At 32.9% G+C, this 27,261-nt stretch overlaps 1 protein-coding gene across 1 annotated transcript in view; it reads right to left on the bottom strand.

Moving 5' to 3' along the window:
- Positions 1-27,261, bottom strand: part of LOC106461769 (serine/threonine-protein kinase tousled-like 1) — a 95,974-nt gene that overhangs the window by 62,109 nt on the left and 6,604 nt on the right. Inside the window, exon 2 of the mRNA XM_022396676.1 lies at positions 20,443-20,493. The gene's annotated coding sequence lies outside the window, so the exon portion shown is untranslated. The remainder of the gene's footprint in view (positions 1-20,442; positions 20,494-27,261) is intronic.

The following is a 27,261-nucleotide window of genomic DNA, read 5'->3' as shown; positions in this document are numbered from 1 at the left end:
CTCTAGCAAAGGAGACATACATACACTAACAAGATGCGTGAAGAGTAAACATATACACATTTGAGACATGAGACAAATTACACAGACCATGAAAATCGAAACAGAAGTAGGTACAAATCTGATCGTCTATTTAATTTTATAAAGGACATTTTTTTATTCTAAGTAGTTTCACTTATGTCTCTTTTGCTTTCCAGACCAGTTTCCTGAATATTATCTGTTTCTTTTTCTATAAAATAAACACCATCCGCCCCCAGTGGCACAGAGGTATGTCTGCGGACTTACAACGCTAGAAACCGGGTTTCGATACCCGTGGTGGGCAGAGCATAGGTAGACCATTGTGTAGCTTTGTGCTTAACTACAAACAAACAAACATCATCCAGCTTTGAAGTTACTTCCTTGCTCCTTTAGTTTCCACTGTTATTTTATTTTTTGCAATCTGCTAATTTCCAAAATAAAACATTTCCTCAAGTTATGTTGTATCCTGACATCGCAATGTATCCAATCAGAGTTACTTGTGGTCACGTGCGTCTTTGTTAAAAGTGGGTGGAGGAAGGGGAAAATGATCTGTTTGTTTCATTTTGAATTGAGTTACACGAGGGCCATCTGCGCTAGCCGTCTTTAATTTAGCAGTAAACCACTAGAAGGAAAACAGCTAGTCATCACCACCTACAGCCAACTTTTGGGCTATTTTTTTTACCAACGAATAGTGGGATTGGCCGTCACATTATAACGCCCTCACGGCTGAAAGCATGTTTGGTGGGACGGGGATTCGAACCCGCGACCCTCAGATTGTGAGTCAAGCGCCCTAACCACCTGGCCATGCCGGGAAGAGACAAATGTAAGGAAGGTCTGTCGAGCGAACAAGCTGAAGAATATTCAAAAAATATTCTTAAATCGACCATACTAACTGACGTACAGACATTGGTAAAGGAAAGTACAAGCTTTCCGAAAATGCTCGGACATTTTTTTCCACCTAACGTCCATTTTTCTCTGTTGACACTGCGTGATTTTGAATGTCACGGACAAGAGATATATTTTAGTATATCACAGCACTAGTACTTCATACCACCGTGAGAAAACTTTCCGAGTGTGATTTCACAAGTTTTAAAGATCTTCCAGCTCACGCGATTCGACTAACACAGTTACGATATTTTAGTTCAAAACGTACGATACATATATCAATGAAGCTAATGAAAAGGCGATTTCAAATATTATTTACACTTAAAGTTTGTATAACTATGTACTTATTTATTGTCCACCAACAAAAGTTAGTTAGCAATGTTTGGAAATGAGCCATCTGATTCCCCAGTCGTATAAATATTTCATACTAAAGGAAAAGTGAAAAATTTCACAAAGACTACCTATATTCTCAGACTTAATAAATAGTTAAGAACTGCTGTAAATGACGATTTCCGCGCAATTTCAAAAGGGTGGCTAACTCAGTCTCTAAAATATACGTTTTAACACTACTTCTCGCCATGTAAATACAATTTAAGCTATATCAAGATAAGGGGAGAACCGTAGACCAATTTAAATGTATGTTGAATATTAATCGTCGAAAAATAAACACAAGCAGATGTGTGTGCTTAATTCACCATCACAGATTTATCCTAACAAAGGCTATAAAATAAAACATATAAACTACTAATCAGTGACCTTGTTAGTCTGAATATCAGAGAAATAATTATCATTACGATTCAAAAGAACGTGAAACTACGCTAAAAAGGATACACCAAATACCAATGGTGGGCAATACCTTATTTATATATATATATATGGTGGAGGAAATATATGGTGTCCGAATTATGTTCACAGGTTTGCTTGCTTGTGTTTTAGGAAATAGGCGAATTAAAACCGCTACAATGACTACTATATCTCCGTGAAAACAACGGAGCTATATTGCAACGTGCGTGAAATATCATGCTAATTAAAGGGAAGAAAGCTAGTTAACAACACCTATCGCCAATTTTTGTGCTACACTCATCACTCTTATAACGCACTCACGACCCCAAAGTGATGAGAACAGTTTTATGCCAATGGGATGCCCAGAGATACGCTAAAAACTAGGCCATGCCCGGCAAATCGGTGAAATAATTCTCGAGTAAACACAACTTCATGAGAATATTTTGAGGTTTGATGACGTATTAGAATAGGTAGCTTTTAAGCTAAAAAACTAAACAAAAATCAACAGAATAATTCACTAAATAATACTTCAAATAACCTATCTTTTATTTGCAAAAATACGAACTTCTTCAATCATCGTTCGTTATGCAACTGCATGAACAAGTCATGTATACCTTAAACGTTCATAATGTTAAGTGCAATTGTTCTCAAACATTTTTTTTTGTTTTTTTGCGGACCACCTGAATGTTTTTTTATTTTTATCTCGGCGTACTAGAGTGGGATATAATAATGCTTGGAGCCGTCTCCAAGCATTGTTAGTCTCAAAGTGGGTTCCTCGTCATCGAATTTGAATTCATTACAGTGGGATCTATCTATACTGTGCTGCCGCTTTACAGACCACCTAAAGGAGAGCCCGCAAACCATTAAGGGTCCGCTGACCACAGACTGAAAACAGCTGGTTGTGTATTTTTAGAGAAGTTACAATTCTAATAACGTTAGATAATTACCAGTAGGAGTTTATATTGATGATGTTATACACTCACATAACTTTAACCTCCATCTGTCCTTATTCTGCTACTACACATCGACGTACTTACTTTTATTATTAACAGATACAAAATTCCTGGAATTAGTATTACCCACATCAATAAGTTATACTTTCTAGCATTCTTCTGACTATAAGAAAATTATGTAGTTTTAAAGTGTATTTGAAACGGATATTTATAAGGTCAGGAAAAAGACATAGGATCAAAAAATAAATTTAGCATAAAAATACCTACAGAGCCTTGCAACATATTCACCCCTATCAATAATGTCACATTTGATGATACACAAATAATTTAAACATTTTTTTTTATAATGAACTTGTTTTTATTAAAATCTCTAATGATCAAACTTAACACTGTTATGTGTGAAGGAGATTGAATGTCAGCAAAACCTGCAAAGAAAATATATAAATTGAAATTTGCAGATTGCTTAAGCATTCAGTCCCCTAATTCAGTATTTGTGGAAGCACCCTTGGCCGCAGTTACTGCTGTGAATCTTTTTAGATAGGTCTTTACGAGCTTTGCATAATGGGATGGCGTAATTTTTGCCCATTCTTCCTGGCTAAATTGCTCCAATTCTGACAAGTTCGTTGGGGATCATTGATGGACTGCAATCTTCAAGTCTCGCCATAAATTCTCTATTATTTTCAAATCAGGACTTTGACTGGGCTACTACAGGACATTCATTTTCTTCTTTTGAAACCACTCCAGTGTGGCTTTGGCCTTGTGTTTCGGGTCATTGTCATGTTGAAATGTGAATTTTCGACCCAGTTTTAGATTCTTGGCTGACTCAAGCAGGTTTTCCTCTAGAATTCGCATGTACTTTGCACCATCCATCTTCTCCTCAATCCTGACAAGCTTCTCAGTCCCTGCTGATGAGAAGCATCCCAATAACATGATGCTGCTACCACCATACTTAACAGTTAGGATGTGCTGTGTTGGGCTTGCGCCAGAAGTAACGCTTTGAATTTAGCCCAAAAAACTCAATTTTTGTCTCGTCTGACCACAAAACCTTCTATCAAATGTATGCAGCATCATTTACATGCCTTGTCGCAAACATCATGTGAGATTTATGATGATTGTTTTTCACTAATAGCTTCTTTCTTGCCATTTACCCATACAGACCAGCTTTTAGTAGTGACTGGGATATTGCCGATGTATGAACACTGATTCCTATCTTATACATGGAACTTTACAAATCTTTCAAAGTCACTGCTGGCTTCACAGTGGCATCCGTAACCAGTTTCCTGCTTGCCCGGCTGCTTAGTTTGGAAGGGCGGCCTGATCTGGGTGGTAGGTAGGAAGCACATTCCACTTCTTACTAATGAACTTCACTGTACTCAAAGGGATAATCACGATTTTGAAATTTTCGTGTAACCTTCTTCTGATCTGTGCTTCTCTACAATTTTATCCCTGACTTGTTTGCAAAGCTCCTTGGTGTTCATGGTTGGTTTGTCGTATCACTATGCGAGTTGTGGCTTGAACAGATGCATTTACTCTGAAGTCAAATTAAACCACTTTGATTTCATACAGATAGAGACCATTACACCAATTTTGTGACATTTCAAACTAGTCTTTTGAACCTGAACTGATTTAGGGTTGCCATAGCATAGAGGTTGAATACTTATGCAGGTGAGAATATTCTAATTTTCTTTGGAAACTTAACTTACTTACATAATATCAACGTTTTTTTAGCTTACTCAGTATGGAAGTAGAGTGTGTAGATTCAAAATATAAAGTCCATTTGAAAGTTTCATGACTGCAAGCTCAAACGGCAACAAAATATTGGAACTTTTGCAAGGCCCTATAACCCGAGCGCTTTCGAAAGGTGGACCTTCTTTAACATGGGGCAAATAGATATAATTATTGGTGGTTGAGTACTTATTCAAAGTCATCACATTTTTATCACTCAAATACTCACTTACAAATAAACACTTCAACAGTGGTTAAGTCATTAATAAAATATTTACTTTGCTAATAAAATAAAGAGTAAAATATTGAACTAAATATAGTAGGAACCGAGTTGACATTTCACAAAATATTTTTTTAACGTTGCCTCATTTGCTTTTCTTAATATAAACATGCTATTTCATAGTAGTTCTTGAGCTTGGGTCTTCGGTCTAGGTTCTCTGGCCAAAATCTTTAGTTTGAGCATTATATGCATTGGCACCCCCCCCCCCCTTTCCAAAGAAAGTTCGTTGCGCCTTTTAGAGTACAAGATGAAAACAGGTTAAGGATAACGACAATTACCCCTAGGCAGTGGAAACGAACCACAATACCTTTCCATCATATCATAACGGACTATACCTTTGGCTCTGAATTGTCATCACTTCAATTCTCTAAACATACCCATGTTAATGAGCTGGCTCACAGACTTTCCTTGATCTTAGCCCAATCAGACAGTACACTCCTCTCTCAAACGTCAAGCATATCTTTTGAAACCTTCTATTACAGGAATGTTCCCTCGACACGCTCTATTTTATGCTACGAAAGATCCCGAATGTTTGGATGATTGGCAAGTTTATTTTTCTTGAAAACGTCAATGATTTGGTGCTCTTCAGAGTTGGTGACTGGGAAAATAAGTTAATTGAGTGTCAAATAATTTTCAAAACCATAGGAAACATTTAGAACAAGACTCATTCTTGATGTAACTGGTTTAAGAGTTGCGATTCATATGGTAAGAGATTCCAAAGACTTCGCTGTCCGGAAGTCGGACCTTGATCGTTCTATCCAGGCTATGTATGACTTTTTTAGAGACTGCTAAGCATGAAAGATAAATTTTGTTTAGCCTAGGTTTGTAAGGCAAAACATAATAAAACTCCAGCATGTTTTACAAAAACACTTGATTCTCTCTTCTTCTTCTGAATGTTAGTAAATAGCGCGCACAAAGGATGAGAACCTTAGCCAAATTTTACTATATGTGCGTTGCATCTTGATGATGGATCATGTCTTCAGCTTCATGACGTCACCTGTAAAATGGTTCAAGATATGTATGATATAAGGGTAGACTCCTATGGAATGGCCAGAATACTTCTCTTGGAATAGCTGCCAAGATTATTTTTATTTCATGTTGTTGGGTCGCTTCTTACAACATCAAGGAACTTTGCTACACAGTTTCTTTTATGATCTTGATTTTTTTTGCAGCCACATATTTATCCTTTGTGGTGGTGCAAACATTTGTGTATACAACAGGTGGGGTGTTGTAATTATGAAGTAAGTACGAAGTTCCCAACTGGTTCATTATGTAAATTATTTCTACCATCACATTTAACACCCAGTATGCGTGCTTCTGTTACTTTCAGCTTCACATTACGGCCAATCCCGTATAAGAATCTCGGGTTGGAAGTTGCATAGTTGGATGTACTTACTGATAGGCTCTTGTCCAGGGTTACTGATGAGATATGGAATTCCCCGAAATTGATATAACTCAGAAACAAGTAGTGAATCTAATGACAGATTGAGCTTTGTATTTATTTTTAGTATATTAAACAGCTTGTCTCCTGAATAATTCATAAGAATACATTAGTAGTATTAATGTTACATATTGTACAAATCTTATATAAATATACATTTAATGTTATAAGTAAAATACAGTTTGCAACACCATGCATATAACACACAGTTAACAACTTGTCTTGTTTTTTTTTTATTTGTCCTTGATGAGTAGTCATCACTTCATTCCTCTAAACTGACAGTGAGTGGAATTCCCCGAAACCGGTATAACTCGGAGACAAGTGGTGAATCAAATGATAGATTGGGCTTCATACTTCCATTTAGTATAACTTCAAGTTCAGTGATATAAACTGCTCTTACTAGCAACTCTTACACATAATATACGTACTAACAGATAGTTGATCATTATTACTAAGTTACTAGCAACTTCTAAGCAGAATTTTGCTGCTCTGTTCTCATAAAATCAGCATATATTCCATGTTGAAGCATGAATGACGTGATGTAGATTTGAAGAGGCAGTGTGTAAAACTGACGAGTTAGTATCCCCGAAAAGGTTCTTTGTCAGATACAGAGGGCAGATTCAAATTGGCTTCGTTTAAGCAAACATTCTAAGGTATTTCTAAGTAAGTAGGCCTAAGGCTAATTTTTGGCCTACTGACATTTGAGCCTTTGCTCTCTTTGGTGATAGAAATGTCTTAACTTCATTAAATAATTTTTTCGATTGTTCACGTAGTTACTCATTGTGGTAGAGTAAAGAACGTACATGTTCATGCAATACTTACAAATAAGTCCCCCATTTTTGCCCTAGATACTTTATGGTAGGAAATATCTATTAATGGCACATACAGAATAAGTATTTTCACTGAAAGTCACTTAAATCTCTCAGCTACACAATCTAAAGTAGTGATTTCACTTACACAATGGCATACAAATTTTTTGTAAGATGCAGGAACATCCGTGTAGGCCAAGGCTTGTTCACAGAATTGGTTCAGAATTGGCTGTTTACTGTTGACTACCTGAATATTTGTGCCATCTAGTGAGTGTAGTGAAAACTATTTACAAAAATAGTTCACGTTTCCCTTACTGGACAGCAACATTATGTTTGTTAGTGGTGACTGGTGAATATTCATACATCTGACTGTTGAGGGTAGTTACTGACTGTAGGTCTAGTCTGTAGTATGTTATGTAAAATCCCGCTAATTGCACAGCATCTATTTCACGGTTTACACATAATGTGCTTTAAAAAAAGAAAGTAGTAATATTACTGATAAATTCCCTTTACCGTGGTAAGATTGCCTACTGATATCAATAAGTCTTTCTAAACTAGTTTTAAAGCGATTTGTAGAAATTGTCAGGTTTGTTAATTTTGTATAGTTTGTAAGAGAAATGCTAATGGGGATTAAAATCACATTTTCAGGTAAAACGTTATATAAGTTTGTTTGTAGTTGAGCACAAAGCTACACAATGGGCTATCTGTGCTCTGCCCACCACGGGTATGGAAACCCGATTTCTAGCGTTGTAAGTCCGTATACATACCGCTGTGCAACTGGGGGGGCCGTTAAATAAAACGGAAGAGGTTTATGCAAAACACGGAACTTTTTTATTTGTCACAAACAAAGACTAGTTTATGTATTTAGTCTACGGTAACTAAATAATTTCTGATTTTGCTAAAAAAAAGTACTTTCAAAACTGGACAATGTTCACTAAAACTGTGACGTGTTAACTGTACAATGTTTATTTTCGTAATGTAAAAACGTTGTTATGCTGCGCATTATAAAGATTCCCAAGAAAACATCACAAAGGGTTTAACTTTATTTATTGCAAATGCGAAGTACTAAGTTTAAAACTGGAAAGCTAAACTCATCAAGTTTTATAATATTCATTGAATTTATACACACATGTATATATGTATATATACATTTGTGTGTGTATTTTATTCATGTTCTGACACAACAATAAGTTGGGTGTTGTTTTCGAACTTTACTGTAAACGCATGTACACTTATATATCTTATTAGAAAGGGTGATCGAAGGGCCTGACAAACTTACTAATTGCCGACAAAAGGAATAAATACAGGGGATCCAAATTACTTTTATGTGTGTGTGGGTGGGGGGGGGGTGCATCTTTGGTAGTTATACCACAAGCGCCTGATGACACTTTTTCTAAAAATTAGTGAATTCGGCCATCATTCCTATATTGTCTTGGTTCCGTAAGGATTGTTTTTTTTGTCATCCTTATATTTGAAATATACATAAATACAAGAAATATATATATATATACATTTTTGACTGTTTGTAATTAAGCACAAAGCTACACAATAGGCTATCTGTGCTCTGCCCACCACAGGTATCGAAACCCGGATTCTAGCGTTGTAGGTCCGCAGAAATGCCGCTGTGCTACTGGGGACTGAATCATCATACTTCACATGAGCAAACCTACGAAACTGTGGGTGGGAGGGTAAATTCTACTGACTTTAGACAAATGTACTTAACATAATATATACATCATATAAATATATGCTCGGATAATTCCATAATATATACATCATATAAATATATGCTCGGATAATTCCATAATATATACATCATATAAATATATGCTCGGATAATTCCATAATATATACATCATATTAATATATACTCCGATAATTCCATAATATATATACATCATATAAATATAGGCTCGGATAATTCTCTAATTCTTAAAATTTACACGTACGGGTTACCTGAATTTAAAATTTTCAACAAGTAGTAATTTTCATTTAAAACTATTCAAAAAGTTGGCGGGTTGTTTCATCATTGCCGCCAGCCCCGTACCTAATTACACCAATGTTCATAGAAATTCCGTAAATACAAAAGCTATTATACGAGGGGGCGCTAGTGGATTGAATTCCAATTTGGGAGAATAAACTGGTTTTCTTTCCTAACAGTTTAATTAAAACACTATATTTTACAGAGAAATGTCGGAAGTGAAAGACATGGAAACATTGAACATTTGCCGGTAAAAAAGTGCTAAAAATAGAATTACATAAAATAACGAAATTTTAACTACCTAAACGCCGAACAGTTTAAAAATACTTACACAATATGCTATCGCCGAAGATGTATCGGCGGGAATAAATACTACTTGCAAAAAAAAAAAAATCTGGAATATTCGTGTACGCCTTCCGTAGTTTCTTGAAATAAGCTCTTAACATGTGCGTAGAGCTTTAGCATGTGGAGTCAACATAATTCTTCGATAAACTACGGAAAGTCCTATAAATAGTCAATAGACAATTGTATACAGTAAAAAAAAAAAAGTACCAAGGTGGTTTATTTCAGAATTTCGTGCACAGATACACAAGCACTATCTGTACATAGCCGTTCTTAGTTTTGATTTTGTTCGTTTGTTGAAATTACCGTGAAGCTACTCGAAGGCTATTTGCGCTGACCGTCCCTAATTTAGAAGTGATAGACGAGAGCAGTAGTTCCCAACCTTTTGTGGCCCTCGCATCATTCCCTAAAATGTGTATTAGACATTTCTTCTTGGCGATATTTGGGGTGAAAACGGACCTTGGTATAGGCCTCTTTCCCTCACTCTCTGAACCCTCATTTCGTACCCCTAGTTGGGAACCCCAGGACTAGAGAGAAAGCAGTTAGCCAACAACACCTACCACCAACAGTTGGGGTACACTTTTTACCAACGAAAAGTGGGATTTACTGTCACGGTTGAAAGGGTAAGCATGTTTGATGACGGGATTCGAACCCGTGACTGCAACTTGCGAATCAAGCGCTATGACCACCAGGCTATGCCAAGCTTCTAGTTTTGAACTGACATACTAGAAGGAAGGTAGCAAGTCAACAACACCCACCGCCAACTCTTGGATTACCCTTATCTGATCGAACAATGGTACCTATAGTCCCAAAGTGAATAGCGCGTTTTTTGCAGCAATACGTCCTGAACTATTAATCCTCAGATTCACAGTCATAGGAATGCTAACTAAAGGCCACGCCCAAACCTGTAGAAAAGCAATGAATAAAAAATTTCTTAGATAAAGATTTTTAAATTAACGTAACTAGACAAAGTACTATGAATATTCACAGAACGCCCATGCATTAGACAGTTTTATTAATTTATATAACAAAGGAGAATTTTGAGAACATTTTCCCTTTTGATGTTCTATTTTATGACCCAGTTTGTTTGTTGTTTGCGAATGCTGCAAAGAATAATTTTGGAACAAGTAAAACACAAATATCAAGTTAACATAGGACGAATAACTTCTAATCTATTATGTACCCACCACCGATATCGAAACCCGGTTTTTAGTGATATCAGTATTCCCGCTGAGTCACTATGAAGCTCTGGCAAAGTTTTCTATATGACTAAATTAGGGTGAGGGAAAGGCAAATGTACAAAAATGCAATAAATATACAAGTGAACTGGAATTTTGTACAAGTAAAGATGCGCTGTATACAAGTTATAATAACCTACACACGGGAAGATCGATCATTTTATTGGTTTAAGGAGCTTATTTACAATTATGCTATGAATTTTACTAATAGTATTTCCAGAAGGTTTCTTGCAGTCCTGTTACGTGTGTTATTCGTGATCTTATCAGAGATTTCAATTATAATAATGCCAACAACTTACAAGTCTTTCAAGAAGTTTTCACACAGTCGGTTTTTATTTTATTTTCATCCCTAATGCTGAAGTGATAGACTAGAGGGAAGGCAAACTAGTGAACGCCACGCATCGCAAACTCTTAGGCTACTCTTTAGCAACGAATAATGGTATTGATCGACACATTATAACGCACCCACGGCTGAAAGGGTGAGGATGTTCGACGACGGGTTTCGATCCCACAAACCGCAGCTTGCTAGTCGAGTGATCTAACCACCAGGCCATGTCAGGTCCTCTATAAAGGTATCTTACTAGCAATCCTGTCGAACGTTTAGGTTACACTAATGCTCCAATCAAGAGCTTTATTGGTAATCGACTCAGGATTTTAGTCATAATTCCTCGTCAAGAGTTATAAATACAACTATTATCACAGCAAATTTCAACCTCAATTTATTCAGGTTTTCTCTTGTAAATCAGTCAAGAGTTCTACTAATTACAATCCTGTCAAATGTTCTATTTAGAATCAGGCCACGAGGTGCACTTGCAAGCTTGTAATTGTTTTACTTACAGTTTAATCCAATCATGGATTTTACTAAAACCTGCCAGGGATTGTACTTACATTCCTTTAAAAAGTTCTCAGAATTCTTACCACGAACTGTATTTAAAATCCAATCATTAGCTTTATTAAAATCCTACCATGGATTGTACTTACAATCTTTTCATGGGCTTTACTTGCATGGGTGAAAGTACTCCATCTGTAGACAGAAATCCGTCAAAATGGCCTTTTCCAGGTATGATTACAAAGCATGATTAAATTTTATGTGAAGTACACACAGATTGTGAGTTTTATTATCAGCACTGTTTTAATCTTTATTTGGTCTAAACTTTCAACCATTTTCGTTTGTACAGGGGAAGGGTCATAACTGGTTAATTCAGTGATATATTTCTTATGTACAATTGAGTTTTTAAAAATTAAATGGGCATACATGTAAAATATTTGAGTATTAACGTTTAAAAAATCTAATTAGCCTCGTGGGGTTACCAGATTGGTCAATCTGGTAGTATGATAAGTTGTAAGTGATTTCTGAATTTCTTTTCCTTTTGCTTTCTACAAAGTCAAGTTAAATTTTGATTCTGAAAGTTGTCCACTATGGCTCAGAATGCATTTGAGAACATGTACAACCCCAGACTTTTCAGGGACCTTAGCAAACCAAAAACTCTCGGCCAATAGATTTGTTTCAGTCAAAATTATCATAGGACACTTTCATTCTTGTACTTGTGACTAGCAGTTTTTTGTTTTTTCTAATCCCATTGGGGATTTTAATGGCTTATTTGTTTTTCGGATATTCGCGCAAAGCTACTCAAAAGCTTAGTGCACTAGCAGTCCTTAATTTTGAGCTGATAGACTACAGGGTAGACAGCTGGTCAAAAACACCTACTGCCAACTCTTGCTAGAACAAGTACTGGGATTTGACCATCATTCTTATCACGCACTCGCGGTCCCAAAGGACGCGAAAAATGGACCAGCAAATCAATAGTCCGACATGCTAAACACTAGGACACGTTCGACCGGATTTTAACTGTAATTATTACAAGGTTTTATGCAATAATCCTAATATCACTAATTACATCCTATCTGGACTTAAAGTTACGTAAAAATAAATATAAAATCAGGTGCTTTGCTTTCTACATATGTGGCTATTACATGTATGTATCCTTTTTTCAGACAAAGAAAAAACAATTAATTCAAAATTATGCAGTAAATATTTAAAACATGTGAACATCGTCCCAATCTCATAGTAGAAAGAAAGCACCAAATTTTCTGTTGACAGATTTGAAAAAATAACCCCACCGTTTGCAACAAAACCACAATTGGAAGTTTTGTGTAATGATACATAGTATTTGACAAATCATAAGGCAATAAATGTTGTATTGATTTATACTAAAACAATATAAAGATATACGAGTATGAAAATTGTGGATGTCAAATGGTTGTGCTATTACTTACACAATTCTTGCGAGTTCGTTTGTTGAAAATAATATTTTACTGGCTAAAAATAGAACAATGAGAAAAAATCTCCAATCTAGACATGACGTAATTTTACAAACAGCTCACCAATGTTTAACAGCAACGACTCGATCGACTATGACAGCTTTCATCCACCCCAGCCATATATCTTGTTTGGCTTGTATCAGAGCATAAAACAACCCAGTCGGCCTATCATTGTTCAATTTATCTGATTTAAAAACAAGAGTAAGAAACTTTGGAAACAAAATATTAAAAATGTTCATAAATGAATTGAAAAAAATCTAGTAGTAACAGTTTGAAGGTCGACAGACAAACAAGCCATCATCACAGACATTACCTATTCACACCCACACCTAAAGAGTCTCCTACCATCAAAACCCTTCAGGTGAAACTTACAATAATGAACAAGAAAAATAATCTACGCGCATGCTCCGTTTAAGGGGATGCAAATACGTGATAGCACCTACTTCCTGTATGGTAGGTTTCATAGCAGATTGTGTTCACAAAACCAGCCTTATAGTGGGGTTGTATACATCAGAAAAATCTACGCAACAGAAGAATTACAGCTGTCGAAACTTTCTTTCTCTGCACTTATCAACAGAGAGAAAAGTTACAATAGAAAGACGATATTGAAATACCGGAAGTACTTTCCCTTAGCCACCACTTGATGTGTTTCTTTGCTCGCCAAAAAACCCTTGTATCTTTTTGACAATTTCATATCTTGTTAAATAGTTGCGAATTTGAAGATATTTTTAACTTTGCTGCTTTTAGAAGATACGGAAATCAAAGAGAAATTACAAGCGACCAAATATGAAAATCTGGATAATAAACGTAAATATAAAGAAAACACCGACCTTTCTCTCGACTTCTCGCTTCGTCTGTTACTACGGTAACAAGGTTAGCAATGCGGCACTGCTAGTTACCAATATAACAAATACTACTGTAGCGCTGCATATGCACTGTAGTCACTTCAAGACGCTGATTCCGAAAACATCTTGTACCTCGCGAACGCAAGCGCCAACAGAAAAATGCCCATGGACGCCTTGTTCACGTGATAAAGGCATGAACCTTTACACAGACAGGTCGAGACAGTTGGACCAGAAAGCTCATCATCCTGATGTTAAATAAGGTCAGGTGTTACTATAGCAACCACAAAAGTTGTTCACCTTAACATCAGATTACCTACAATGTATGCAAAATGAGGTCAAGACTTTCATTACATAACTTTCCCTACTGTCCGATATATCAAACTTATCGCGGTTTTGTAGTCTATAAAATACCATTATGAAATATTTGTTGTATTCTGTGTGTGAGTATTTGTTTTTCTGAATGTTTTATGACTGTTCACAAAACTACAGTTCATCAAAAATTAACATAATTCGGGAAATATTACATTAGCAAATATATTTAAAAATATACTACTCGATTTGATAAATGAAATTAAGTTGTATTGGTAAATTAATAATTTCAATAAAAATTATAAAACTGAAATTTTAAAGATGTTGTTAAAATACACGTAGATATAAACGATATTTCGCAATAAACGTTTTACTCTTCTGGAAAATTACCGCCACACAGTGTGCAGACAATTAACTAAATGTCAAGTACTCCCCTACTCGCTCCTGGTGGTTAACAAGCCAAGCTGTACTCCTCTCTGTTTGAAAGTTGACCAATCACCTTCCCATGTATTAGACTTACAAGCGACGTAGCCACGTTCTAGATAATTGGCTTCAGAGAGACAAGTCTACAAGAATTCAGCCAATCAAATATACGTACAAGAGGAAAATGGCAAGTTTTCATAACGCGCGCCGATTTCCAAAGGTTTATGCCACGTGCTCTCTGGAAAAGCACGTGGCACATGCGCATGAGCAAGGATTGTGAAAAGTATGTAAGAACTTGCGTATACCTATTGATTTAATCTGAACACAACAACAACAACAAAAATAGTAAATAAATTTGTTTTTATAATCACTGGAGATCACAGTCCAAAAATATATTTATTCTAAAATATTACTCTATTTACAATTATTAAATGATCAAATGCAAAATTTTTAAAGCTTCCAAATTGTTGTTCTTCAAACACTACGGACACAATGTAACGGTCACTAACCCCAAGAACGCTTGAAGTTTTAGATTTTTTTTCAAAAGATATCTCATAATACCTGAAATGAACAATATCTTTTTTAGCTTTGCGTTAATGGCTTGAAGAGGGGAAATCAAACATTTAAATAAATTCTTCAAAACTTGTAATTAGGGTAACCACACATCCCTTTTTTAGGTTCAGAAAATCCAGTCATTCAGAGAATTTTAGTCAGTCCCTAAATTCCACACAAAATTTCATTTGTCCCATCTGGCAAACAACGTAGCCTAACACGCTCTTAATCCGTAAACACGTGAAGAACAGCTTCCTTTAAGCGAAACCATTCTGTCAGCAGAATTGGAAATGGGGGTGACCCTCAGACGTACACATCTTACACATTAATAGAAATGGTAACCCCTAATAATGATATGGTAAATAACCCGTGTTTGTAGTAAATGTTAGTAGAGTCTTGTATAGGCATTTGTGTTCCTATTTTTGTCTAAATTATTCAAATAAATAGTCGCCCTATTGGTAATTGTGACAGATTCAAGAGGTGGAAAACAGTCTAATGACGAATGACACAACCACAGAAATGACAGCCAACGTAAGCACAAAATCTCATCAATGGGCTTCAAATTTCCAGCTAGAAGCAGAACAAATGTGGTTCTTGTGATTAATTTTCTTGTTAAACATAATTCCCCTAGGTTACATAATAATACATTTATGTTTAGTTAAACTCGTTTTAATTCCTCATCATTAGCTATACAGGTACATTTACTTATTTATTTGTGGGTCTGTATCTAAATTCATTTATTGGTTTCTAACATTCACCCACCTTCTCATTTGAGTCTTAGCATTCCAATTACAAATGTTTATGATTGTATATTCTACCTTCACGTTGTTCAATAAATATTTTATTATATATCACTTCTGCAATTATGTTGCAATTGTGAATGTCAAGTTAGTTAAAAAGGGATAAATAGAAAATAATATGCAAGATATATCAATAGAATATTGATGGAATGGAACATGATTACTAACAGAAAATTGTTTGGTTCTAAATGACATTCATAATCAAAATCAGAAAAGGATTAAAAATACAACTGGTAAACAAAAACATCTTAATGCAATTATATCACAATTTCAAAACACAATTTAATTATTGATTAGTATACATCAAAAGAAAATTATAAGATTGATAACATAAACACATGTAAGTTTACTTTTCGGAGTAACAGAGGGGACTCTCTTTATTTTACTTCTTTATATGAGTTTATAACTGCACAATATAAAGTTAGTAACTGAAATATTACAAAAATTTTATCCTTGGATCATAAAACTTCCTTAATCAATAACAGGTGTGTTCGCTCTCTAACAATGCATTACCAGTTGAATTTCTAGCATACATCTGTAAACCTTCTCTCATAATATAAAATCCATTAAAGTGAAAAACTTGCAGAATGATATTTAAAAAATGAAACGTACATCTAATTCTTATGTAAATCTCTATTTGTTGTTAACTTATGAACATTTTAAACCATTACATATTTATGCCAAAAATTTCATAATTTTATTCTGCATTTTCATATAGATAAACTTATCCACTTTGACACAAGTAACCAGAAAAAGCTAAGCGAATGAGGGGGAAAAGGATGCTGTTAATCTAACTTGATCCTTGCACTAGTGTATGAAAGAACAACTTCTTTGTTAGAAATATTGGAATACATCTACACTCTTAGCTTGCTTTAACCCCATGTACATGGGTGGGGGTCAAAGTGTACATGTGACAACCTTTTACAGAGTGACATTCAACATGGTATTATGTATTTTATGTTAGAGTCACCAACTATACATTTTACCCTACATTGCTGATTCAGCAACACTTCATGGTGAAGGAGAGATAACACCAGATATAATATACAAGGATAATGAAAAAAACTGTAGATTTGCATTTCGAAGGTACTAGAGGTTCTGTAAATGTAATATGCAAATGTATGATGGACAAAAGTATTCTTATTCTTCACATGAACATCAACTTGCACTTTGACTTATCAGAGCCTGAGTCAGACTGACCTTGTTAATTCACAGACATGTCCTGTGTACAATTACTTTTGTAACACACCTGTGTTCAACAGACTTGTCCATTTTAATAAACGTTTGCCACATTTCTTGTAGATACAGATAGTACATTTGAAATTATAGTCAATATTCCTTCTCCAGTAAGGAGTCTCATGTACATTTGATTAATTGTTCTTGAAAATCACATTTGAAGCTCATTATTTGATTTAAAATATCATTCCTCCATAATAAAAGAAATTATCCACAACTTTCCTAACTCTTCAAAGTGCTGACAGAAAAAAAAACAATCTATCTTATTACTAATTAAGCATTCTGAATATAAAGATATTTATTTTTGAGCTACTTTAACCATCTAACAACTTTTTCATAACACTCATAAAAAAGGAGCATACTTCTGATTACACAATCCACCTAAAATAACATTACTTCAAACCATCTTTCTGCTAATACTAATCTATGACCTACACTTAAAATTAGTGACAGTTTTCATCATTAAAGAAATATTTTTGTTTTTATAAAAAACGAATTACTAAAAACAAACTTTTATCATGAAACTCTTACAATACAAATTATGTATTCAATGTGGTAAAAATAAACTGCATGTTAAAAGAAATATTCTTATAAATACTTACACAAAGAGAATTAAATCAATAATAAGCTATAGTTTAAATATTTTATCTCTAAATTTACATTTCAGGTAAAATACTTTCAATATAACATTAAAGCATGTGTAAATTTTCAATTTCCAAATTACTATAAACTCTCACCCTATTTAAAATTCTAGATAGGATGATAATCCAATTAAAATCAAAGTATCTATTTGTTAATATACCTAATTCTTTGTATATTAACCACTAAAAAAAAAATACAATGCCATCATTACTTAGCTTCAGCTTCCTAATATATATACACTGTCTTAAACATTTTAAATCACATTTGGTTAAATTTTCTTTAATATGTTTGGCAGCCAGTGTAACCAATTTATCAATCATTATTGAAATTACATTTTGAAAGTTTTCTATTCCCTAATAATCACTGTACTGCCATGCTTTTATAATATAATGTCAAATGGTATTCTTACTGGAAATATTGGTCTTAGTAGGTTTCCTATCAATTGAAATTTTAAGTTTTTTTTTTTTCTTGTAAAGAAATAATTTTTGTAATGCTAAATGTAACTTCATGTTTACTTCAGAAGTATTATGACATTCAAGCTACACAACAATATTCTTCACGGTAATTTTGTGGTAAAATTTGAAGGTTTTTCTTCCAATACTTTATTGTCCCTTCAAACTAAAGATTAGTCTTTTTTCAGTAAAACATCTCCTTATTTTTGACTTTTGGGTCACTAGGGCTTTAAAATTATTAATCATGAGCCTCTAATAATTTGTTCTTAAATAAAATTTGTTTCATTCTAGTCATTATGTTTGAAATAAATTACTCATCAGTACATTATTCTATGCACTACCACATGAACAATTTTTAACTACATCTTTAACAACACATTTTTTCCAGAAATGTATTTTTCAGGATTGTAGATAGTTCAAAAATTGTGTATCATTCCTGGAGAGCATCTGATAGAGTGATATTAACAGAATCATTCAAGGGTTCAGGAAAAATCAAATTAACCAACATATTTAATATTTGTTTTAAAAAAAAGGAACTTATTTAACAGGTATTACTTCTTTTAAGTAAGTGTATGCTTTTGGAATGCTTCAACAAACAAATACCAAATATCAAAAATAAAACTTGTTTGTTTTGTAAGCTTAAGTGAACATTACTAATGAAGAAACAAAACATTAACGGTGATTATATATATATATATATTATCAATATTAGGGTTGAAAACAAAAGTTTGGTTTGCATTCAAGAAATATCACGAGTAGTTTTTTTTTTTGCTTTTCCTGCAGATCAAACACCTTGGATATTTTCCTTATTAATGTTTCTATTTCCTTGATAAAAGCTTGTAAAATATGTAAATCTAAACAGTTGCAAAATACTGCAGCATACTATAGTCTCTCACCATGTCTTTTTATTTATAAATTTGAGTCTTCATATTCTTATAGTTTTGAAACACACGGATTTCAAATTTTCTACACTCGCAATCAGTATGATTTTTAGCTTGCACAGTTTCTACATGATTCATGCTTGTAATTGTTTACATACACCTTTTTAAGGTTCTCTTAAAAGTAGTTGAGAATTTTATTCTTTTGACTACAGTTTCATTTTTAATTTCCATTAAAATATTTCTAAGTTCAGGGTATAAAGTATAAGCAATCAGATTGGTGAAAACTATATGATGGTAGCTTTCCATCTTAATAATATCAATTTGTTTTGTCTTTTTGAGAGAATGAAAACTGTTTTAAGATGTCTCTTAACTATAAGAAACAAAACTTTCAACATTTTGAGTGATTTTTCCCTTTAGTATTTTAAAGAGTATTTCTAAGTATACATAATTTGGAATAATCAGCAATCAGCAACAAGTAAATTTCAAATTTAGTTTGAGATTAGCCCCTATCTAACATCAGTTATTAGTGTTTTCTAAAATGCATTACTTTTTTCTTGAAAACATACAGTACTATATTTAGAAATTAGATCTAAGTTCTTATATCTAATAGTTATACAATACATTATTTTCATCTTCAGTCAAAAAGGCCTTACTTTTAAAATCAAAATCACAATATTGAATTAACTCTCAGATGCCATTTATCCACATGGATGAAACTTTCTTGAATGTTCTTCTACATTATTATTATGATAAAATGTTACTTTGAATAAAGGCTTTATATGACTTGGTGCATATAAAACAACAAAGAAAGAATGATCATATACAATGAACTTTTTAAATTTGATTTCATATTTTTGTAATTAATTAAACCTTCCACTTTTTAGAATAGCATTTTTTATTTTTGTTTATTGTATAGATTCTCAATTTTTATTATTACATGCTTTCTAGAGATTTAAAATTATTATTTTTTAATTCTTTTTATATATGAAATGGTGATGATTATTATTATTATTAGAATTATAGACACCAGTTACTAATATTGGAGTAACCTGAGGTTAAATGTTAGAACTCAGAATGTATCAAGCCACTAGACTACAAGATATGCGGATTTGCAAAAGTATACTAACACATACAGTACCTCAATACAAGACTGAGAATTTCTCCTAAGTTGTTGACCTTATCAATTAATATTGTAAAATTTGACTGAACAAATTCTTTCAAATTTGATATTGTTTTTCCTAATGTCTACACATTATACAACATATATGCTTTGATATTTTCTGCTGGAAATATTTGATACTTTAACCAGAAATGACTAAACTTGGTACTTCATACTACAAGTTACTATCAAAAGTAAACATGACTCCAAAGAAAAAAATACTGTTTTACAAATTCAATCCACCTTATTACAAAGAAAGTATACAAACATTAGAAAAAAATACATCATATTATTTCTTTAATTAAGTGATAAAAGACAAAGTATTTGATTCAAATTGTACCATACAAGCAAAATTAATAGATCTCTTGCCTCTCATTTTGATAACTGAGGTTTCATTCCTTTTGGGTTGTTGCTTTGTCTCTAAATATAAAAGAAAAAAATATTTACAAAACATGTATCACAAAGGGATTATGATATCCTACAATTATAGTTACCAAATAGGAGTACATTCATATTTCTGCTACTCAAAATAATTTTATTGAGTTTGTTGAGTATTACTAAGAATAAAAACTTTTAAAACATAGTCTTGAGTTAATTTTTACTTCAGGATCCTTACTCCTAAGGAGCATATACAGACCTTTTAATATTATACATATACATTTTTTCCTCTCACAATGCACTCCTAGTATTATCAGTAAAAAACTGTTCACCACTGAAAAGTTTTAAATGGCATATTTGTCTATTCTTTACAAACATATACACTGTAAATATAAGAGTTAATTTACAGCCCTTTTAATTAACATACTTTTATGTTGAAATATAAATTCTAATTATATAAATTTATAATGAGCAATAAAAGTAAATAAAATATCTTACAAGTAATTTAATTTTGTAGTAAACACAATTTTGTTTGAAGTTCTCTTTATACTACCTTATTTGTACCTACATATTAATACCAATCCTTGAAAAAGCCATTTGTTCAATGAACAGACTACACTTTGTGCAAAACATTTTCAATTAAAATTATTAAGTTATTTTTTTATATATAACTTAAGTAACACTACGCTGAACAAAATGTTATAAAATATTATGACAATTTCAATGCAGGCTTTTTACTTACATAATAGTCATGAAGTAATAACTTCTACAAGAAGAGATGCTAAAATTCTACAATTAATAATAGTCTTTCATATCAATAAAATATTTTCTCTTTAAAAAAATTAGATAATTTCTCTAATTTTAATGAATTTCCAGTTCTTCTCTAAGATTAGAAATAAAATAATTTATTGTAACATGTGTAATATCAATTTTTTTCCCAGATGTTGAATAACATGAACTGGAAACTTTCATAATGTTCTTTGAATAACTATACATGAGGTTTAATATGGATATGAAGATTTCAGTAATATTAAACTAATGACTTGAAATTCAGACATTTGGGACATGTTTCACTTTGAGTAAATGGCTACTCTTTAATAAGGTGTGTTTTATTCATACAACTTTTTTGAAGCAGCTTTCTACTTTCACCAGACAAATTACAATAGAATATAATGGGAAAACTTGTTTGATGTAACAATAACATGAGAGGGAATAAATTAACGATCAGAAGAATGTTACTGCCGACATGAACTTACTTAAGTAATAGTGAGGTACATATACAAGTAGATAGCTTAATTAGTAACAAATGCTACAAGAACACTATTAAAAACTGAGATCAAGTCACTGCAGTAATATTCGAGATAAAAAACCATCTAATGCTTTTCCTATATAAATACCAAAATCTTCATTGTTACATTCTATTATTTCCTTTTGAAAAGGAAATATTCAGTAGGTTCTATATTTCACAAAACTTGAGAATGATATTTAGGGCAGAGTAAAAGTTCAAACTGTTGAGACATAAGCAGAATACTAAACCATATATATAATGTAAATACATATTTAAATAGATTTATATATTAGAATAATAAACATCTCTGTTGCTTATTCATATGATGTACATAATGATACTTTAAAACTTATTCACTACCTCATGATTGTATCAATACATATCTGGAACAAATAAATGAATACTGTTTTTTAGTGTGTCCTGAAGCATCATTTTCCCCAAGAATTTGGCTATAAAGTCCTAATTTGCAAGACACTCTGCAGTATACTTTTCTATATGACTAAATAATAAACTGTCTTCAAAAAACACTTTCTGCAAATCACATGCATATCTCACAAATATGAAGCAGTTACAACTAATACAACTGCCTTTGACTTTATAATAGCTTCTTTGAATTAGTCAACATTTCTATATGAATGTAGTGATCTATTTAAAAGGTATGACATTCTCCCCTGAGTAATAAATAAGTGAACAAAAATGCTTTTCCTCAGAGACAAAGACTACTGATTGGCTAATCACCATCACAAAATAGTCTAGTGTTTTTGTTTTTTCTACTTGCTAAATTCCAGTAAGCAGAAGCAAAATATATTGCATTTATTATATGTATTAAAACTTTATTTGTTTATATATGACATACAACTTTATTCTCCTTCCAGTTACAAGTTTAGCCACTGATACATTTTCCATTTATATTCTTTTTAGTAGCACATTATATAAGCAGTTGTACATAATGAGTAGCATGATGCATGTAGAAGTTAAAAGATTATGAGAATAGTTTCTTCATAGTATAGTACACTTCTATGCAACAATGTACAATGGTTTTGCTCTTTCAAGCCAATTTGACTTCTTTTGCTAAGAGATCTTAACTTCATTTGTTCAAATAATGTAAAAAAGATCTTTTATTTTTACATTATAATTAACACATTACAAAAAAGTAAAAGCAATATGGGAAATTCATCTTATGTATTCTAATCCATTTAGCAATATAACTTGAACAATAAAATAATCAAATTTAAAAATAATTATTTGTTGTACACATGATTATAGGCCCTGAAGAATATATAACATAACATACTGTTTTGGGACAACGTGGGACCTATTGGTTCATCTCACCTGTTCCTTCCTCTAAACTAAATTAAAATAATTTTAAAAAATCTTAAAGCTAGCACTATAATTCATACACTTATCAAGTTTTTTCTTAAAGTCACTTAAATTTACTGCCTCTACAACATCTGAAGGCAACCCATTCCAAAGGCCAACCACCCTGTTAGAAAAATAAAACTTTCTTAGCTGAAGATGACTCCTACCTTGCCAAAATTTATGTGTGTCCCCTAGTCCTATTATTCTCACTGTTAAAAATGAAAAAAGATGATGCATCAATACTATCAATTCCCTTAACAATCTTTATTATAATTAAAACTCATCTGCCATTTATTTGCCCAACTCACTAAATGATCTAAATCCTTTTGTAAATCAGCAGCATCCTCTTCACAGCTAGCAACACCCAAGACCTTAATATCATATGGAAATTTAAGTAATTTACTTACTATACCTTCATCTATATCATTGATGTAAATCAAAGAGGGCAAAGATCCTAAGAGTGAGCCTTGAGGTACCCCACTTGTGACATTAATCCAGTTTGACTGAACTCCACTTGTAACAACCCTCTGCTTTCTTCCATTCAGCCACTCTTCTATTCAATTTACTAACTTATCCCCCATACCTATAGAGATAAATTTTTTTACAAGCCTTTTATGTGCCACCTTGTCAAATTGTTTTCAAAAATCCAGATACACCAAATCTACATAGAGAGTAACTTTTTCAAAGAATGTCAAAAGATTTGTAAGGCAAGACTTTCTTTTTGTGAAACCATGTTGACTATCCAATAAAATTCTAAGCTTTGTTAAATGACTTTGCAAAGTATCTTTTAACAGACTTTCCAAAACTTTTCCCACAACTGATGTAAGACTAATGGGTATTTAATTACTGGGACAATTCTTATCACCTCCCTTGAAAAGAGGAGTTACATTAGCTAACTTTCAATCCTCTGATACCTTCCCACTATTCAAGGACTGACAAAAAATAGTAGCAAGTGGCTCACATATCCAATCTTTAACCTCCTTCGAAACCCTTTGGGAAATATTATCTGGTCCAGGAGCATTATCATTTTTTAAACTACCACATTTTTTCTTAATCAGCTCAGAATTAATGCAATCATCTTGTTTGATCTTGTCCCCATTTATCAACTGTTCAAGATGTGGAACACTGCTTAAATCTTCATTAGTAAAAATCAAAGAAAAAGTCAAATCTAATAACCCAGTCATCTCATAACCATCAGATACTAGCCTTCCTTTATCATCCCTCTAGGGTCCTACCCCCATCCTAACATTTTATTTACCCTTAATGTATTTAAAGAAATCCTTACTGTTAGTTTTTACTTTTCCAGCCAATCTTTTCTCATACATCCTTTTCAATGTCCTAATTTCCTGTTTCACCAACTTTCTTGATCTTCTATAATATCCTGTCATACGAGTCAATTCAAATTTCTTAAATTTATGATGCTTTTCTTTAATTTTATCTTTCAAATTTTTGTGAGGCAACCTGGTTTTTTACTTGCAGCTATCCTTTTATTTTTATGAGGAATATGTTTACCTTGAATATTTAAAAATTTATCTTTAAAAATTTTCCACATCTGATTAGTGTCTCCAAATAATTCAGCTGCCCAATTCATAACAGATAATTCTTGTCACATCCCTTCAAAATTTGCTTTTTTTGAAATTTGTAATCAAAATATCATTATTTCTTATCTCCATATGCAGCAAAACAATGAACCTAATACAGCAATGATCACTTGCACCCAGATGTTCCCCAACTTCCACCCTTTCAATCATTTCTGTATTTGAAGTTAACAATAGATCTAAAATAGCATTGTTTCTAGTAGGTTCCTTGACTAATTGGTGAAGAAAGCCATCATGAACAGTTTCCAAAAACCTTCCTCCCTCATAGTTTGACTCTAGAATTTACCAATACATATGCCGGAAATTAAAATCACCCATAATTAAAACATCATAAACAGCTGAAATCGTAATCTCATTGTAAAGTTTCTCACTAATTTCATCAGTATCATTTGGTGGCCTGTAAAAAATTCTCACTAAAAGCCTTTTCCCTTTATATTCACTGATAGAATCCCAAATGGATTCAATCTCCTTGCTATTATCTTTGATATCTTCAACAGAATGTAACTCACATTTTGCATATAAAGCCACTCCTCTCCCCCCTTTTTAATACTCTATCCTTATTAAATAGCCTGTAACCCTGTATTTCAAAGAAATTTCTGTCATTAAATTCATCTACGTTTAACCATGTTTCAGTTATTCCCATTATATCAAAATCTCCATTCCAACCAGTGCTCTAAAGTCATATATTTTATTTCTTATATTTCTACCATTACAATAGTAACAATTAAGCCTATCCTTATAATTACTTCTATACTCATTTCCTATGCTAAACTTTTCTCTGCCTCTTATTCTTTTTGCATTTAGTTTTTCCTGGCCCTCACCACTGTCTAGTCCTAGTTTAAAACTTCCTTTACAGCTGAGTTAATAGCCTAAGCAAACAAACCAGCCCTTACTCTAGTTAAATGTAAACCATCCATTCCAAAAAGCTTCCTTCTTCCACTGAACTGGTCCCATAAATCCAATCTGCTCATCCTTACAAACTAACAAAAGCCTAGTATTTAGCTCTAGTGACCAACTTATAACTTCATCCCCACAGTTAATTACTGGCAGTATCCCTAACAAAATTAAGTTATGGTCTATTTCTTTAAATGCCTTTATCAACCCCTTGTACTTATTAATTAGCTACTCTAACTTACTTTTCCCTACATCATTAGCCCCTACATGCACCACAAAAACTGCATCTCTGCTAACCCCCTTTATTATATCTCCTATGTCAGTTATATTCTCCACCTGTGTCCCTGGGTAGCATAATCTGATTCTTTTCTCCCTATTTACTCCACAGACTATTCTATCCACATGCCTTGTCAAGGAATCACCTATAACTATAACCTCCTTATCATTCACATCCTTCTCTGACCCTTTTGTTTTCCATCCCTCCAATAATTCCTCATCTGCAGAAGCCAAGAGCTAAAATCTGTTGCTCAATAGAATAGGCTCATTATAACTAAATTCACTACTTTTTACTGTAATAGTACTCTTTCTAACTTCCTGAAAGTCATTGTTAGCTGATGTATCCCTTTCATGTCAAAACTTAAACCTCTCCTGCTGCCATTTCCCACAGTCTACACTTCTCTTTGTCTATTGCCTCTACTTTAATCACGATTGCCTCCAATTTCTCCTCCAACCTACAAACTCTACATAAAAATTGCACATCTTCATTACTAACTTCCTTAAAAGTACATTTCAGTCCCAAGTTCCCAAATAAAAGCCACTCATTGCACCCATTACACCTAACAAACTGTGAATGCTAAACTCCTATTCTACTCTTAACCATTGTATTTATACTTATAGCCTGAAAACAATAATATAAATATAATTAGTTAAGCAATAACACATATATAAATTTATACATATATAAAAGAACAAAACCTTTTAAACTAACTTGGTACAGTTCCAGTTGTTTGTTCCAGTAAGATGTTCTGAAGGTGCAAATGTAAAGAAATAAATTATTAATCTAATAAACAATGATGTAGAAAACTTAACTAATTATCTGGTTTACTAAACCACATTAAAATTTTCTTATGTGAATTAGATAAGCTTAATGGTATGATACACAGGTAAAGATACATCTTTTTTCCAAGATAAATGACAACTTCATATATTGAAAAAGAAATACTGAGAATGAAACACAATTTCAATATTTATCACTCTGACTACTTTATTGTATATAAATATTTTCAACGTTCTGCCAGTCTGTAATCCTTTATATTTACTTGTATTTAGGAAAATACAACACAAGTGCTTGAAGACCACAAAAAACAACAACATATGTAGCAGAAACAAACAATTAGTCTTCAAACAACAACAAAATCTAAAAATAGGTTTTAATAAAGCTTCTTTTGATTAGTATAATAAAGTTATAGTTACTATTAATTCACAGTTGCTTATAAGTTATTATAATCAGTAAGGTAAGGGTGTAGATTTGGTGTAACTGGATTTTCAGAAAGCATTTGACAAGGTGGCACACAAAGGCTTTTTAAAAAAAACTATCTCTATACGTGTGGGGGATAAGTTAGCAAACTGGATAGAAGAATGGCTGGATGGAAGAAAGCAGAAGTTTGTTAC

Source organism: Limulus polyphemus, unplaced genomic scaffold, assembly GCF_000517525.1.
Source record: "Limulus polyphemus unplaced genomic scaffold, Limulus_polyphemus-2.1.2 Scaffold0, whole genome shotgun sequence".
In the NCBI taxonomy this organism is placed as follows: domain Eukaryota; kingdom Metazoa; phylum Arthropoda; class Merostomata; order Xiphosura; family Limulidae; genus Limulus; species Limulus polyphemus.
Note: the sequence above shows the minus strand (reverse complement) of the source record. Positions and strands in the feature narration are given on the sequence as shown.